The following is a 19584-nucleotide window of genomic DNA, read 5'->3' as shown; positions in this document are numbered from 1 at the left end:
TCGAAAGAGAAAGGAGAACTCACACAAGCTCACGCACACAGACGACACGACGGGCACAGTCTATACGGTAGACGGAGAGCCGAACGACGATTTACTCATTACTAAAAAGTAAGAAAATTTTACTAGACTTTATTACTGTGAAACGTTTTTTGGAAACAACCGATAACGAAAATCAAAATATTCGTTAACATAACAAATGTGAGTTTCGGACTATCCATTCTTTCCCCCACTTGCCTGGTAAAAGGGAGGTACCTCTTTTGGGCACTTCTTTGGTCTGATCACTGATCTGAACACTGATTTTTAAGCAAAATTCAACAGATTTGTATAAAACGCGTTTGTATTATATAATATTGTGTACAGTTTTGAGTAAGACTGTTCAATTTAAACTTTCCATGTTAATCGATTCGGCCAAATTGATTTTCGGTTTTAATTTTGGAGTTGGCAGTACCATTATTGACAATGTTTCAAATTTTGATATGAAATATCACCAGCCCAAAAGTTCTGAATGAGTTGCAAAAGGCATTTAGTGAGAAGTCAATGTCAAGAACAAGTGTTTTTGATTGGCACAAATTGTTCAAGGTCGAAAGCGCGTTGAAGACGAATCACATCAAAGACGACCAAGAACATCTACTCATCAACAAAATCAAAGAATTAGTGCTGCAAAATTGTCTAGAGTCTACTAGAAGGCATGCTGATATTGTTAGAATTTCAAATGGGTTAGTCAACACCATTTTGAAAGTCGCTTTTACACCACGATAATGCACCACCGCACCAAGTGCACACTGCACTCGTTCTTCGTGACGATTTCGATAAAAATTCAACCAATATCATTCCAAAACCACAGTATTCGCCTGATTTAGATTCGTGTGATTTCTAACTGTTTCTAAACTCAAAAGACATTGCGTGAACGACTGAAGACATAAAAGGCGAATAGAAGAAGGAACTAATGACCATTCCGGAAGACGATTATAAAAATGTTTCAAAAATTAGGAAAATCGTTGGCACAGTTGCATTGAATACGACAAAGATTTTGTCGGCGATAAATTAGATTTAGAAGAGAAGATAAAGATTTCAAAAGTTTTAAAGTCTTACTCATACTTGCGTTTGTATATGTTTGTCTCAAACTTCTAAAAGTTTATACACGTCCTACCATGTCATGTATTGGAACGCTATTCTATTAGCTTCTCCGCTGATTATATAATTAATATAATGAATTCAATTATTGCAATCCGATTAATGAGATTATATTATCACTGATTCATCCATCAAAATATTATTTCTTTAGTTTGTCATGACTATAATTATAATAAAAGATACATAGCAGTCTAATATACTAACATTCCGCAATGCACACTTAGAATGCATAAAAAATTTATTTCACATATTTCTAAAGCACTGTTCAATAATTATTCTAATTGTAAGTGATTTATGACATTGCATTTTTGCTGAATAACTAATATATTTTTTCAGAAAACTGTGAACACGATTTTTAAGATAAGAACATTTATCTTATGTATTACAGGACAAAACTGGAAAATGCGTTTCAACAACATTTTGTTCAGAAAAAAATGAATGTGATCCAATACCTAATTGTACATCTAAAGGGACTAATGAATATCGATAGAACAAAAATCTATACGACCATACATAATTCTCTATTTTGCATAGTTTGGAATATTTCCTAGCACTATATCTATAAGGCCAGACGGGATTGAATATTTGCCTGCATATTTCCAATATAGAAATAACAAAACAAAATGAAGTGCATTATGAGATAAAGTATATATTTGAAAAGTGTACACGTGATCCCTACAAAATCGTTAAGAAGTGACCAGATCACAGCTGGATCTGCTTTTATTATATTCATCAAGTATTAAACATACGGTATGGTCAGTAGTACACCTACTGCTTTCTTTGAAGTATTTATAGATGTATTTCATATAAGGAGGTCATGTTATATTAAACTGTTAGACGAATAAACATTTTTGACTATGTACAGATAATACAATGATTACTCATTATATCAATAACCTAACCATAATAGAATGATTTCGTAAATGACAAAGATGTGCCAATAATAAAACTCATAGTTTACTTAGATTTCTAGTGAATATTTGACTTTTTTCTAAAACATTTAAATTCGTAATTAAGCAAGATCACGATCTTGTACGCAATGAAATAGAAGATACACAATAGACAGCAATATTAATAACTCTGAATAAGCATAATATTATACAAATGTGATATTAAATTCCAAAATCGTTATATGTACACGGCGTCTCCACCGCGTTTTTGAGTAGCATTTGCTCATTCTAAAATAATTCGAGATGCCTCTAGTATAATAAACGAGGCAGATAAACTTGAAACTCTAAGATGGTATTATATATGACCAAATTTAAAATAAGATCACTACAATAAATTCAAAATTTTACTATTATTTGATACTAAAAAGGATATAACACATCACTCAATAAAACCGTATAAATAAAATGAAAAACGTTACAAATTAATATAATGTTGGATAAGAAACTTTGTATTTTGAGAAACTTTTTAGATCTTCATTGAAAAGTGAACTTGACATCGCTGTATATATGAAGACGATGTTTGTTTTCATAAATTTCTCACCTGTTGCTATATACAAATAATCCTTCCAAGGAGTCCTGCTGACTCAACAATTTTTGGATCAGCAATGTTTTCAGTGAACACTTGTTGATATTGTATTATAATCAAATAACAAAATAATTATTTAACAAATTAAACCAAATAAAACCGTAGATATTAATTAATTGAAACAATAATAATATTACTTGAGTTAAATATCACAATTTATTATGTTAATATATTTTTCACTATTTAATTAAAATGCTAATAGCAAATTGCAAACAATATGTCTAATATATAAATCCCAAATATATATGACACAATCACCACACTGTGATTTTTCGATATACAAAATGATCATATACACACAACTGTTGTAAAGGTAAAACTTGTCTTAAGGATAATAACAAAACTGACAGCACAGTTCACGCTCTGAACGCAAGTATATTTAACAATCATTCGTCGAATGATCTTGTAGTGAAACAATACGGTCACGCATGCAATTAACACATAACACAAAGAAAAGCGTGAACTTGAAAATGTTTTTCCTAACGAATCGCGAATACCGTTCTAGTGATCAATATCGGATCGATGGTCACAGACGACACCGGACAATCGTGTCTGCGCGGCGCGGACCGTCTTTGCACATGGACACGCGGTACTCGACTGCGTCTGGCGGCACGAGAAACACTTTCAGATGTCGGAGCATCTGTCGTGTGCTTGTGTGTACGACGATTCGACGATATAGGCGAGAGCTGCCCGTCTCTATGTGTGCCCGTGTGTGGGTCGAATGCTATATGTGCGTATGCTATATGTTTCTCTGGCTGTCCTCGTTCTATCTATCCCCACCCGAGCGGCCACGCGATCATCCGCGGATGGTATCGGCGAGTCAAGAGTATCATCAAACATCTCAGGTCCACGATGCAAGATCGGAACACTCTCGACGCAGGGAAATGACTAAAATTTACGCAAATTAACGATGCACGGATTTTACACGTGTAAATTTTAGTGTTTGATTATATTATTACAGTACAATTCATACACGATTATATGGTAAAGACTAGCTGTAAGTGGAATTCTGTCTTAAGACAATTAAGGCATTGTGCCTTAAGGCAAATTGATGGAACTTGCCGTACCAAAAATTATTATTTTTTTTAAAAACAATTAACATTTTTGAAAAAATTTTACTTCGACAATAATTAGATTTTTGAAAAACTATAAATTTGACAAAAAATTACTTTTTTAAAAAAAAAATATTTTTTTGAAAACAATTTTTTTTTGAAAACAAATTTTTTTTGAAAAGAAAAATGTTTTCTTCATTTTAACATATTTTGGAAATTCTGAACTTTTTTTTCAAAGCAATCGTACTGCTTGAACTGCATAGAGATGAAATGTCAAAGCGGGCAAGTGCCGCGCCGCCGTCTAACGCATAAGCATTGGTACGGAACCCATAGAAATGTAAAAAAAAAATTATAATTATTGTTAAAATCCCTATAAAATATCTGATATTTGTCATATGTCTAATGATCATTTTTAACCGCCGAATGGCACTTTTTACTTTTTTCATTAGATCTCCAAAACCGCTAGACCTGCCTTCATGAAAATTTGATCAATTCTTCATCTTGTCAATACAAGTGGAATGTTTTTTGAATTATTCAAATCGGACGCTCCGTTCTCTTAAAAACTGAGTTACCGTTTTCGGCACTTTTTGCCCCGTATCTTCGGAACGGCTGGACCTGCCTTTGCCAAAAACTAATCAGCATGTCTCCTTATCAATACGAATCGAATGTTTTTTGAATTATTCAAATCGGTTGATCCGTGTTCCCGAAATCGTCGACGAAAATTTGTATCCGCACACACATACATACACACACACACATACACATACACACATACATCCATTTTTTCTAAGGTATGCCAAAATGTTCAGAAACCTTTGAAACGTAAAGATATATAAAAATTTTCATTTTCGATTTTTTTGCGATTACTATAACTTACCCTACGGGAAGTTAATTAAAGATGCACAGATTTTACACGTGTAATTTTAGTGTTTGATTATATTATTACAGTACAATTTATACATGATTATATGATAAAGACTAGCGGTGCATGACTTCGTGCCTTACGGAAAATTGCTGGAACTTTCAGTACCGTAATTTAATTATTTTTGAAAACATTAAGAAAATTAGATTTTTGAAAAATTTGATTTTTTTTTATTTTGACTTTTTTAACTTCCCTAAGGAGAAGTTTGTTTTCATCAAAAAATCCGATTCGCTAATTTTATGTTTTATCGACGTGTGTGTGAACAGATTTTTTCCGTAAATCGACGTTTTCCCAAAAACGGCTAGACCGATTTCAAAAATTTAAATCAAAATTTTAATCGATGTATCTCGATAGGAACTAGCTTTTATCTCTTCGTTTATGCCCGCAATTCTGAATCCGTTCGAAAGATATTAGTTGGAAATCGACCTGAATAGTTTTTTCTTTGAATCTTTTCTTGTAATAAACTGTTAAAAAAATTTTTTTCGACGATTTTTATAATATTTTTTTGATGGTAGGTACCATAGTCTTATAGATCATACTAAAATATTACGGCTCTACGACAAGTTGTTTAATTTTAAAAAATCGTCATAGTTTGCAAAAATTAGCATCGTTTTTTTGGCGTTTGTCAAAATTAGAACTTTCATTAACGATTGCTTAAAAACACCTAAACCGAATTCAAAAATTTAAAATCCAATCGATGTATTTGTACAAATTATTAAAATCTTAAATTATCTCATAATTTGATGTGCATATGTGTAATAATCATTTTCGAATGACAAATGGCATTTTTATTACTTTTTTCCATGGTTCTGCGAAACCATTTTCTGCGAAAATATAATCATTTGTTCATTTTGTCAATACAAGTAATATGTTATCTGAATTATTCAAATCGGTTGATCCGTGTTCTCAAAATCGTCGATGAAAAATTGTATCCGCACATACATTCATATATACACACGCATACACGCATTCACATACAAATATAATTTTTTTATAATGAATGCCAAAATGTTCAGAAGGTTTTGAAACGTAAAAATTTTATATTTACCTTATGGGAAGTTCAAAATTTTTCTTTTTACAAATGAAATATTTTTCCAAAAACACTCTGCACACTTTAATTACTTTTTCATCTTTACTCCACTAATTGGAATCGCCTATTGCAATTTTTAAACGGCACAGTTACCAATTCATTCAAATTAAATTATGGCTTATTAAGGTATAAAACGCGAAAAAAGCGTAAAAAATCTATAATCTGATTTATTCATAAACAAGCCGTAATCAATAATAATGAATATCATTTCAGGCACAGTAATTAAAGTGAAGTAATTTTATAATATGCATATGAGCTAGTGAAATAAAAAGAGCTGAAAGTAAACATTTATTAATCTTGAATAGAATTTGTTTAGAATAAAATACATGCTTCAGTTGATTATTAAAAATATAATGCATTTCATTGGGTTTTATTTTAATAAATGTTCAATTACAATTAGAATAAATTAATGTAATTGTATCTGTAACCTTTTACCCAGCTTACAATGTTCCAAAAATAGAAAATAGTAGAATAAACTTCAGACCCTTATATGCCATTTATGTCACGTGCGCTCTTGAGATAGATGTGAAATACCAAAAATAGATAAATCCCTTAGAGTTAAACCTATGTTTTCGGAAATAATAATGCCTATTTTTAGTTTGATGTACAGCTGGTATATACATGAACGTGTACTAATTTGTATATGTTATATTTTTCAGTTTTAGGAATTTTACAATTATTTTATCAAAGATTAATTTTCAATCTGTTTACTATGCTGAAGAATATTATTATATTATAAGCAGTTTCCTGAAGTAGTTAAGTAATAAATTTAGCGGTAGGCAACACTGATTAAAATATTGTCTTAATATATTTATGATTTTTGTGTTCCAGATTATGATGACATGCTCCAGATAAAATACATATGTGTCTGTAATGCTTTTAAAAAAAATACCTATCAAGTTACGATGTAAGAAGAGGGTTTGTAGTTAGTACATACATAAGCAATATATATTTCTTAGAAATTTGAGTAATAAACGTATTCCTTTTCTATAAAGTTAATACAAAATAAATAATTATGCATATTACGGTTTTATTAAGAGATAATAGTTTACTTATTTTATTTACTGCCGTTAAGCCAAATACAATAATTTTTATTGCAGGCTACAATAATACAAAAAACGGTTTGATTTAATTTAACCTTATTGTTGAAATAAGGTTAAATTGTATATTGTTTTAATTTCAAATCTATCGAAAAAAAAGATTTAAAAAAAATAAATTGCCAAAATATGAACAATATAACTTAAAAGTTAAATTTTATCGATTTAAAAAATTTAGAACTTAGAGAATTAAGTAGTGACATTCAAAAAGTTCTAGATTAGCAAGAATAATTTTTGAAGATTTCAAAAAAAAATTAAGTTTTCAGGAAATGTTAAAAAGAAAATGTAGTTTATTGTTAAATTAAAAATGCGTGGAATTCATTTTAATTTAAAGTTCCGTATACGATACGAGTTTAAGTAATTTTGTTTATAAGTTTCAATCATATTTTGATTAATTATAAATGAAATAGTTCAACAATTTTCCATAACGATGTAACATGCTAGTGATTGATTTTCCCAAATAAACACAACCATGTTTAAAATCGTTTATTTTAATATACAGTTTATTTACTGGTGTATATAAATAGAAGATTCTAAAATTAAAGCCACCAGCAGATAGTAAGTAAAAAGCTTTAAGCGCTTCTGTTTTCTAAATATTTTGAGAATTGATGCGATTTGAATTATAGTGTTAAAAGGTGCTTTGTTCGATAATGTTATGTCTATAACTATCATATACAAATTCAGTTTTAAATCGATATACGAAATCTGACGCAATAAATATCGAAAATGATATATCATGTGCGCGAAATTTTCAATGATATCATGCCCATAATAACAAAAATATAAAGTTACACAATATTAAAAAAGATCGACGTAATTGAATAAGTAATTCGATTTCGATAGAATTCCAATAACAATCAAGTTGATTATATCGACGCGACGCAAAAATAAGATCTGCGAGTGAAATGGAATGAAATACTTTAGCTAATTGATAAAATTATTAATGGGCGGAAACTCTTGATTACAACACCTATTAAATTACATTTTATTAAACACGAGGCAGGTATACGATCATTGTTATTGCTATGACATAATAAGCTTCTACAGGTGTCAATTATTATCGGCGAATGTAATATAGCATGTTGCGTATAATACGTATTAGTTTATTGTTGTTCAATTCGTACAATGGTATAGATTGAAAATAAACTGGCAGTAAAGTATTATATTGCTGTAATGATTTGCGACAACGTGTGCATTTTACTTCTACGATAATGGATTATCGAGCATAAACAATTGTAAGCACTCGGAATTCAATTTATCTAACTACTTACTCCCATAATGACTTGTGCAGGGCGGCCATTAATTCAAGAATGTTGTTGAATGGCAGGAACAATACTTATAGTTAGGCATTTGATTTGATTTTCAGTTTGAAATCTTTTTATATCTGTATATACGCGTGCAAAACACACCAAAGGGATGAAGAACTAATTGAAAAAATGATTAATTCGAGCCTCCGCTTCGGACAACTGGATATTGTGCAGTAGCGATGTCCATTTTCACTGTTTCCAATTATTTCCAATAGCCCATTTCGGGCACTGCGGTGTGAAATGGCAATGGGAAATCTCTTACACTATTCTTCCCTGAATCGAGTTAGGGTTTAACTCAGCTCAGGGTAGTACTACCCATCACATTATATATCTATGTATATATATATATATATATATATATATATGTGTGTGTGTGTTTACTAACTTGCGTAAATTTTAATCACATGTGAAAATTATCGTATAAGATGCGTATAATTCTCTCGTTAGTCTGCAAACGCTATAATCTCTGAATGGATACAATGACGTTAATAGGTTTATATTAGAATATTTTTTCAAATACATCGTCTCCATTGGGCATGGTACTCAATATGTAATTTATCAATGTCATTCATCGATGTTCACACATACATTAATTTTCCCAGCAGTGCAATATATTTCCATTACGTTTCGAAGAAGTTTGGCATGTTGCTACAAAGATAAATTTGCAGATGTTTCAAAAAAATGTAATTTAGTAATTTTCTTAGTAAAATAATGCAATTAAATTTTATCTAAGCAGTTCATTATTATTGACAATATAATAATAATCCTGCTAAATTTGTTATTCATTTATTGAACTATAAATTAAATTTAGAAAACGGGTATCAGAGCTAGGGGCTATCTGTAACAGGCGTAAAACTATTAACAAGAGTTTTTCAATAGAATGTTAAACGATATTATTTTTTTTGTCTCGATTGGACATATAAACCATAAGTTTTAAACAAATCCTGCATAATATTGTCATAGCTACTGTCCCGCAGACCAACGCAATAAACAGAACTATGCAGGTCCGTCATTTCTGAGATGTAATATAAAAGTGATTTATCAAAAAATTTTGGTTTACATTATTATTATCGACTAACATTAAATTTTATATATTTTGTTTCAAATTTATCAATATTTGATAATGTGCACAAATTTTTTGATTGCTAAATTGTATAAACAGTTATCTTAATTAATGTACAGAAATTATACCTGGGGTTAGTAGAAGCAAACCCTTGGGTCGAGTTGTAACATACAAGAATTATATCCAGATTCAATTGAAGAAGATTGAATGGAAGTGAATAGATAGTGAATAAGATGTGAGCACATGTAAATTGTATTACAGGAGACACTATTTCTTTTATTTGCATTATGATATTAATTGCAATTTACGTTGATTTATGATAAAAATGTATATTACAGGAGACAATATAATTTTTTTTAGTATAATTGTAGTTTGCGTAAAAAAAAATACTTACAAGCCAATTTTCTCAAAAATGAATAAAGAATAAATTATTAGAAGTTTTATTGTCGTGTTTTAGTCATTATAACTAGTTCCAGTAGATCACCTAGTCCCAGCTAGGGTAAGTTGTAACAGCGGTCTTTTCCTAAAAATTGCTTCATTGTGAAATAATGAACAACAGTTGTGGAATTATTTTTCTTCATTCGGTAGAGGAATAATTACAGCAATTATCTATTTTTGGTTAAGATAATCCAGGACGTGGATGAGGGGGGATTGAGGCTTTAGACTAAATAACTTAAATATTATTTAAAATAACAAATACTATTTAAGGATACAATAAAAAACAGTTTTTCTTAAATCTGTAATTTGAATTTTCAGTAAGAACTTTTTATTACTATATCATATATTTTTGGATCTATTATGTCTTTTAGCTTTGTATGAAATTTAGTTAAATTTTACTCATAAAATTAACTTGAAAGAATAAGCACTTTTGTATCAGGTAGTCATTTTGTTTTACAGTAGTTTTAGCTAATTTTTATTGAATTGAACATATAAGTTCGAAATTATTATTGTGAGAGGCTATTTTAACCCGCCTTTGGTATTACGCATTTGACAATTCTATTCTTAACACATTGTTTCATATAACTATATTCGTTGTATTTATCATTTTCATATATTTTATGAAAAGTTGTAAGTTTATTATGAAGTAATTGCCAACATTTAATTTAAATCTGAACTTTTCTAAACCCCGGGACAATCTGGGGCAAAAAATCTAAATCCGGGGTACATAAAGCTTTTAGAAAAACCCGGGACACAAGGAAAAAATCCAGGACGGTTCCGGTCAAACAGGGACTTATGGTCACCTTATACTCGATAGGCTTTTATTAATGAAAAATGATTAAATTCATATTAATAGTCTAAAATGATTTTCCTAAATCGTTCACGAATAAATGTGCCGCCACTAAAACAATTATGAGAACATGATAAGAGTTGCTATGAAACTTTGATATACAAGTAACCCCCGCATAACACGGTACTTCCACAACACGAATTCGCTCTAACACGCTTTAAGAATTGATACCGCCCCCTTATAATATGGTACTTTTAAAGCACGGGTTCGCTCTAACACGGTTTGAGAATTGAGCAAAACTCTAATAAAATAAGAAATATAGTAAAAGCTATCAAAATCAAACTTTATTTAATCTAAAATTAGTAAAATCGCCATGCAATAGCTTAATAAATGTGATGAAACTAATGCAAGACTAATAATTAATTTGATGGTTATTATTCCAGTGCGTATGTTCTATCGAAAAAAAAACCTAGAATTTCCGATTAGACAATTTTTCTTAAAGAAAGATTCCTTAAATAAAATGAGCATAAAACTTTAATAAAGATAACTTTTTATGTGATAAATATATAAATAGCTTTTTGCTAAAAGCAAGTAAAATCGCAAATATTTTTTTGCAAAAAATAATGCACGGATCTGGTTGTAGTACCGAAAACTGCTCAGAGGATGAGGATAACTTGCAAAAAAAAAGGATCGCGTTGGATAGCACTGAATTGTTATTTATGACGAGTATATTACGTATTAAAAAAATAATAAATATGACAATACTTATTATAAAATCATGATATGTGAGACGTTTTTTTTGAATTCCCCTACCCCTCTTTTTGAACTAGTTCTTTGTCCCGTATAATACGGATTCGCATAACACGCTACATTTTTGGAACGTATCTAACGTGAAATGCGGGGGTTACCTGTATATGCCAAAAATAAAAAATATGAAAAGAGCACGATGAATATATATATATATATATATATATATATATATATATATATATATATATACAGTGCTGGATTTACAGTAGGGGCAATCGGGGCTACTATTATTTCAAGAAATATAATTAACAGAACATAATACGATTGCAATGCAAAATTTGGGTTGAAATAACCGATTATTAAAATTTATTATTTTGCCTTGCCTCCCTCTCCGAACGTAAATTATCAAATTGGTTAATAAATCATTATCAAATTTGTCAATTTGGCTAATATAAAATATTTTCTTCAGTTCTCGAGCCTTCTTAAAATGACGAATTTCTGCAATTCCAAGCTTATAGCGTTTAAAAAAAATTTAAACTAGTGACGCATGGCATTGTGCCTTAAGACAAATTATTGAAACATCCCGTACTGAAAATTACATTTTATAAAGAGCTTTAAAATTAAAAAAGAAATGAAAATGAAAAAAAAATGACTTTTAAAACAAATTTTTTGTATTTTGAAATTTTTTGAAAATTATGAACTTTTTGCAAAGCAATCGCGCTGCGTAGCTGTTTCAGAGAAGAAATATCAAATCTCAATTACCATTTTTCATAATTCGTGCCAAAAACTAATCAGCACGACTCCCCATCAATACAAATCTAATATTTGTTAATTGTTCAAGTGAACACGGATCAAACGATTTAAATGATTCAATTCCTATTGTTAAGGAGACGTGCTGATTAGTTATTGGCCAAGGCAGGTCCAACTGTTTTGAAGATACGGGCCAAAATGCCAAAAATGATAATTTAGTTGTTGAGAAAAGAAGCGTCCAATATCATTCAAAATAATTTATAGAATAAATAACTGCTTAAATTTGTGGGAGGCAGGTTTAGCGGTTTCGATAATCCAATAAAAAATTTGAAAAAGAAACATTTGGTGGACAAAAGTGATCATAAGACATATGCACATCAAATTATCAGATATTTTAAAAATATTTTAATAATAAGTATAAATTTTGTTTACATTTATATGGGTTATATGTAACATTTTAACAGTTTATAATGAGACTGCGACGCGACGCTTACGCGCTCCTATATTTTGTCCCTACGCAGCTGAAGCAGCGCGATTGCTTTAAAAAAAGTTCGAAAGTTCGTAAAATTTCAGAGATGGGGCAGGATTTTTGTCAGCGCCCCGGGGCGCCAAATTTCTAAATCCGGCCCTGTATATATATATATACATCGTAGTATATAAGGCGCAGGGTGCAGTTTCGGCGAGCGCATCGCCTCTTGCGTCCGTGGACCACCTGGCCGGGCGCATTCCACTCACGGCTATGCGCCGTGTGCGGTGACCGCTAAGCCATCGTATTGGATCCGATGAACATAGAGATTCTTATCATTAACAAAATCCACTACTCAATACGAGCCATACGCGATGTAAATACGAAATAAAGCGCATTTCTAGCCATGACGAGCTCATTCGGACAACTCTATTGACAATGGATAGGGGCCCCAACTATTAGACATAAAGGATTATATTTGAACGTGGCCAGCATAATAAACCTAAATCCAGCGCATCGGTGGATATGTTAAAACATTCTTATCGGATCGACTTTGTAGATGACGCATGGAGTATTTTTGATACAACCCCTATTGCATCATCCTTGATGTTTGCTACCTGTATCATCAGACCAATCAGTTCGTAGAATTAATAGAAAAAAATCAACATGCTGTCGCATAATATATATGTGATATGTACAATCTATTCAAAAAATTACATTTTAGTACAAATAAATATGAAACTATAAATATAACTAGTAGTGCATGGCATTCTGCCTTAAGGCAAATTTCTAAAACTTAATTTTTTAAAATCTTAATTTTTTGTGTTTTTAATTTGGAAAAATTTAGATTCTTTTATAAAAAATTAAAAAAAAACTCTTTTTTTGTTTTTTTTATTTTTTTATTATTGATTTCTTTGAAAATTTAAAAAAAAAATGAAAATTTTGATATCACTGGACCCCCAAAACCTAAGTGTCTATTAATCACGTGATCGACTTTTTAAGAATTTTTGGAAGCCCCTTCCCCTAGGTGAATACGTTGTGATATTCAAAATCACACCTCTTCCCGACCAAAAATCATGTTTATTTTTAGTTACGGGAAAAAATTTAAAAATTTTTGAATTTTTATTTTAATTGTTTAGCTTTTTTAAGTTTCAGGTATCTTACTACATCCCTCCTTCACTCACGTGATACTTCGTGTTTTTTTGTCAAACCCCCCTCCCCTTAAAAACATTGCATGACGCCTCCTAATCATTTCTTCACACCATCAATACAAGCATATTTTTTTTAAATAATTCTAATAGGATGACTAGAGTTACTCGCTCCTTCAAAAACTGCATGATCATTTTTGCACTCTTTGCTTTGTCAAACTCATACTGAATCTTAGTACAATACCCAAAGAAATAGAAACAAAATTTGACCTTATTATTGATATCTATATAAAATATCTTGTAATTTTGTGTGCATATTTCTAATAATAATTTTTAACCGCAAATGGATTTTTTTTAAACTTTTTTTAACTTTCGTTTACAACTAATCAGCACATCTTCCTATCGATAAGAAGAAATAGAATGATTTCTGAATTCTAATTGGTTGATCTGTGCTCGCAAAGTCGTCTACGAAAATTTGTATTCGCACACACACAAACATACATACATTAATTTTTTCAAAGGCATGCCAAAATATTCAGAAGACTGTGAAATTAAAGATATAAAAATTATCATTTTCGATTTTTTGCGAATACTATAACTTATCCTATAAGAATTTAATACATTTTCGGTAACATAATTTAAACAAATGTTTCAATGCAGCAATTTATAACAATTTCAATAATTTCTTATTTGTATGATATAAAATATAAGCAGTACAATAAGAAACATTTTAGTTAATTTAAAAGTCAAAGCCTTCACTCTTTCAAGTTATTCGATTTATTATTATTTCCAGCTTATTTTATTTCCAGTAATCTAATTCTGTACTGCGTACGAGAAAAGGTTGAAATAATATAAGTTACAACTTTATTCATTTTTCTTGACTTAATATTGATATCAAGACAATTTTTATTCCGAGAACTATATTGTTTGTATATTCATTTTGCTTTCTTGGTGTTCTAAACTGTTCCTATATATAAAAGAACCTTATGTAAAATCATTAAGATCGCTTAATAGAGCAGACGATAAAAATTATAATATATAAAATAATAATTGCAAAATAGAAATGAATACATTACATTACCATCTTAGGCAGAGCGCCCTCCCTTGTGATAACAAAGTAGTAAATTTATCCAAACAACCCGATATCACACAGTGGTAATATTAGCTTTTATTCAAAAATATGAGTCATATATATGATTCCAATTAAAAAAAAAAGTTTTTAGACACTGGGGTGTAAAATAACAATGCAAAATTATCACATTATGCTTCTCTAGTGAACGAGTTGGGGCTTAAGAACTCCAACTGTCTTCGAGCATAACACTCACAACTATGTTATTGTGGGGAGTAGTATAAAGTGGCAGTAGCAACTACTGTTCTAATCTTCAACATAAAATGTTCTACAATAAAAAATCACATCATTCGATGTTCGATATTGTTAAAACCGTGCACTACACGAATTTAGTCGTCGCACAGCGCCAGCTAACGAACTTATTATCCAGACAGCGAGATTAATCGCTCTCGTCTTCAATTAACCACGATTACGCCTTAATCCATTAACGCTGACAATATATATTCCTAAGGTTACGCACCCGGGCACTTTCATGAGCAGAAACATTATCGAGAGACTGATCGATCAACTTGTATTTCAGATCGCGGGGGGCAATTTTTCTTGTCGGCCAAGAATTACCGAAGTATCACTTAAAAATGCAATTAGTAAAATCAGAAATATAACTGACAAGCGATACAATTGTATAACATTAACAGAACTTGCAAGACACGCATGTGTCTGATCAAGAATATTAACGACAATTTAAATAAAATTTAATGCAATTCTTGAGAGGGTTTGAATCAAATGCATAAACTACCTTCTTGTGTCGAGCATAGTTCCTTTGGTAGCGTGTTGGATTCACACAACAGGGATTTTTGGATTGAATAATGTCGTTGACTTACAATTTATAAAAGAAAAATTTGTGTAGTTAATGTGAAATTAAATGAAAATTGTATTTGTTAAGTAGAAATTGAATAAAAATTAAGAAAAATAAGAATTACAGAATTCTAAAATCTGAATTGTATTAGGAGTAAGAAGAAAAAATATCAGAATGTGTTGAAATTAAAAAGAAGAATGAAGAAGAATAAATGGAATAAAGATAGAAGTTGAATAGAATTAGAAATTTGATAGAAAACAGCAAAAATTGAAGAAATTAGGAAGAAAAAGAATATAGAATAAGATATATATATATATATATATATATATACATGTATATATAGATTGAATATGATATAAAAATTAGTATAGAATGTAAATAAATAAAAATGTTGTAGGTGGCTAAATGCTCAGAGTAAGCGAGGCCAAATAAAAATTAAAAAAACTACCTTCTATGTAATTCATGTTTAGTTTAAAAATATTTACTAACATTTTTTAAGTTTTTAAAAAATTTACAATAGAGTTGCGCAGAGCACAAAGGTCCAATTTGACTAAGCAATTATATTGAGAAAACCAAACCAATTATATAACAAATAACACATATCAAACAAACGATTATCTGACCATCAGTTCAAATTCCAGCTAATTCAGCATTGTCGAAATGTGTTTGGCTGTTTCTTAAAAATTTGTCATCTGGTCCTTTTCACCCCTAAGGCGGGGTGAAATGGGGCGGCCACGGGGTAAACAGATGCAATGTCCTACATTTAATTTTAAAGGGATTTTACGGAATAATAGCTACATAATTCAAATAAGGCAAAATATACAATTCATGGGTACAATTTTTTACAGAAAACACTGTATATAACCTTGATCTGGTATTTTGTCAGAAATAATAACTAACATAGTTGAAACAACTATTTAATTTATCTGTTGGAAAATTTGCTTTTGTTAACTTTATTTACATTTTTATTTATTGATTGTTTACACCTTTGCCAGGGTAAAGATTCAGTTAGTCCTTTTTACCCCACTCACATCTAATTTTTTGTAGAAGTTATATAAAAAAACTGTTGAATCTAACTTAAAATTGACAATACATCTTATCTTATAAATACATCTTATAAAACAACTAAGGTCTCGTAAACTAAACAACCGTGCTCACAAACAAAACAAATAAAAACTACGGGTAATTCTTTTACAAATAAATTGTAATGATTCGTTACATACAATGCTAAAACAAATTGTTTATTTCCAATTCCAATAGTACATACAAAATTTTTTACAAGGATCAATATTTCCCAATTATTGGTAATTTTTCTTCCATTTTACTTTGTTAATTAAATATAAGCCTTTATATTATTGTGTTCTACTTTATACTATTGAATAATACTCATTATATTATTTTCTAAATATTAATATTAATTAGAAATATATAATCGAATAACCTTAGTCCCTATTATGATATCCTTGTGAATTTGGTGCTTCGTATTGCCAGAGGTGTGCCAAGTACATTGTTGATCAATTTGTACTAAAAAAGCGTGAAAAAATGTTTAATTTAACAGCAAGGCCACAAATCATATTGAAAATAGCCTCTTGTTATAAATACTACACTATTATACAAATCTATGAATACATAGGTCTATCGTTGTCAGTAATAGAAATCAAGCTATCCTGCAATAAAACGCGTATGAAGATGTAAGAGATATCCAAACAGTCGTTCAGTTTCATTTATAATCTTGGGAAATTGATTAAATGCCAATAAAATATGTCTCCAAGAAAGTGATCCATAAAATGTCGGCTCAACTTTGAAATTCCGAGTACAAAAAATGTATCGTTAAGTGATGCATTGTAGATAAAAATGCGGATGTGTTCCTGCCGTGAGAAATAAAAACCGAGAATAAAACACTATAATCTAATAATCGTAAATGAAACTCGTTCCATGATAATATCTGACATTTTAATATGTTATCTTTTAATTAAAATTTAGTGCGTGATAAATATAAACTTTTACTATAGACGTTTAGATGGCAATTTTAATAATAAAAAAGAAACCACAATAAAGATATAGAGCTCGAATTATAGATCACATCCTTGAATATTTTTTTTATCATAGCAAAGTATCACCATTAACAGTTTATTGAATGATATGATATTTGTGGCATATGTAATATATTCTGTAGAAAGCACGAATAACACCCCAAAATATGTAAAAGGTCCCACTAATGATGCCAAACAATATGTAGGGTTCTTTTCGCTACTAACAAAACTGTTACCAAATGTGGAAGATGATCAGTATAAACAACAAAAAACTTTGATACTAGTCTGAATTCATACTGCTCGTTATTGTGTCATACAAACCTTTTATATGCTCGCCATAAGGGTGACTTTATGCATTTCTAGATAACATTTTTATGAGCTTGTTTATTGTCGTTGTAGAGTGCAATACAATGTATTAACAATAGAAGACTCAAATGTTATTTGGGTATTTGTAGTCTAAAAAGCCTTGGAAGGACCTTTATCAATACAAACGTGCAAGATTTTGCCAAGGATCTTAAACATACATTGTTGTAGGGTATGAGTAATATAACAATATGCACGCAGTTTATATATTACTCGTTATATTTATTAATGTTACTTTATGTTAATTATACAGATCTTCTACAATTCCTACAATCAATCAAATATAAAACACTGTTTTGCTTTATAATCATATATAAACAAGCATATATTTCAATTATAAATGTCATAATTTTAACAAACAAGTATATTTTTGTGATGATATCGCACACTGATACATTATTTTGAAATATTTATTTTTATTTAATGGTTTTCAAATTTAATTCGAACCTGTATCTGTTATATATCAGTGTAAATATCTATTATATAACTATATGCATATTTCAATCACCAACCCTTATAATTACAACGAAAAAAATCATTTAATTTCCGGATGGCTCCATGGTCTAGGGGTATGATTCTCGCTTCGGGTGCGAGAGGTCCCGGGTTCAAATCCCGGTCGAGCCCAATCACTATGTGATTTTTTACTTATGTACTTTACAACTGTATTCATATTGTGTTGTTGAGTCTTGGTTTTGCATGTATTATGATATTTTGTTCTTCGAGAAATCCAAATGAAAGTAAAAAAACAAATTGATTTTAAGAAAATAGTCATACAATTAGTTGAAAAATAAACAAAAAATAATTTATAAATTACATAAAGAAATTATATAAATAATATAGAAATATAATTGTGATAGATGAAGAAAAAAAACTGGTAATATTTGATTTTTTTGCCATATCTATATTTACTTGAATTTTCATTCGTTTATTTTTGAAAATAGATTTTTTGTTCATTTTCCAACTAGCAATAAGATCGTTATTGAGATGAGTCCTGTAAATGGAACGTACATAGTTCCAAATCATCGACCAGAATTTACATTTCTTAAAAAACAATTTGTTTTTTCAAGTTTATTTAGATTTTTTGTTCGAAGCATAACACAATATATAGAAGAAGTACCGATAAAATGACATGGTGTTCTGCTTTTTATGATATGTATTTATTTAATAAAATTATAAACTGTATCAATTGTTTTTACTCATGTTTGGTTCACAACCAGAGATGACCAGTAACATAGTCTTCTATAATAACATATTTATTAGAGAAAATGCAACCAATTGCAAAAACCATTTTGTCCGTACTGTATGGACGTATATGGTAAGGACATACTGAGATGCAAATTTTTATAAAGGCAGTTCACAAATAAATCATTTGGTCCCTTTTGGGACATCGGCACATGAAGCATGAGCCCAAAGGGAACAAATCATACGTCGCAATCAACTTTCGCTAGGCTCAGAACGGTTAATACAAGACTCTTTTTATACCAGTAGATCTTTTGGTATGTTTTTAAAAGTAGTTAGATCAAAAATTAGAAGCAATTCACCTTTGGTAGGTTTCAATTCTCTTGAAACTACTGAATTAACCACCCTGTAGTTTCTGCAAAATGATACTATGTTATTTTATCCATTGTATAAGTTTATCATTCTGTCCAAAAGTGATAAAGTATGAATAAATAATCGAAATTCACAATTGCAATGCAATTGACCAAAATCAATTGTACTG

General features: G+C 29.9%; 1 protein-coding gene and 1 non-coding gene across 4 annotated transcripts in view; one reads left to right on the top strand and one right to left on the bottom strand.

Annotated features, from left to right (window-relative positions):
• LOC113376710 (solute carrier organic anion transporter family member 3A1) overlaps positions 1-19584 on the bottom strand; it is a 251322-nt gene that overhangs the window by 97814 nt on the left and 133924 nt on the right. Inside the window, exon 1 of one of the 3 annotated variants that reach the window (XM_026616730.1) lies at positions 2626-2751. The exons of the other annotated variants lie outside the window; for them this stretch is intronic. The gene's annotated coding sequence lies outside the window, so the exon portion shown is untranslated. Of the gene's footprint in view, positions 1-2625; positions 2752-19584 lie in introns of those variants that run through there. 3 annotated transcript variants of the gene reach the window in all.
• Positions 18417-18488, top strand: Trnap-cgg. The gene has a single exon. It is a non-coding gene; the product is annotated as a tRNA-Pro (tRNA).

Source organism: Ctenocephalides felis, unplaced genomic scaffold, assembly GCF_003426905.1.
Source record: "Ctenocephalides felis isolate EL2017-DRISC unplaced genomic scaffold, ASM342690v1 CF-g0.4_SCAFFOLD_01886, whole genome shotgun sequence".
Taxonomy (NCBI): domain Eukaryota; kingdom Metazoa; phylum Arthropoda; class Insecta; order Siphonaptera; family Pulicidae; genus Ctenocephalides; species Ctenocephalides felis.
This window is presented reverse-complemented; position numbering and strand designations above follow the sequence as displayed.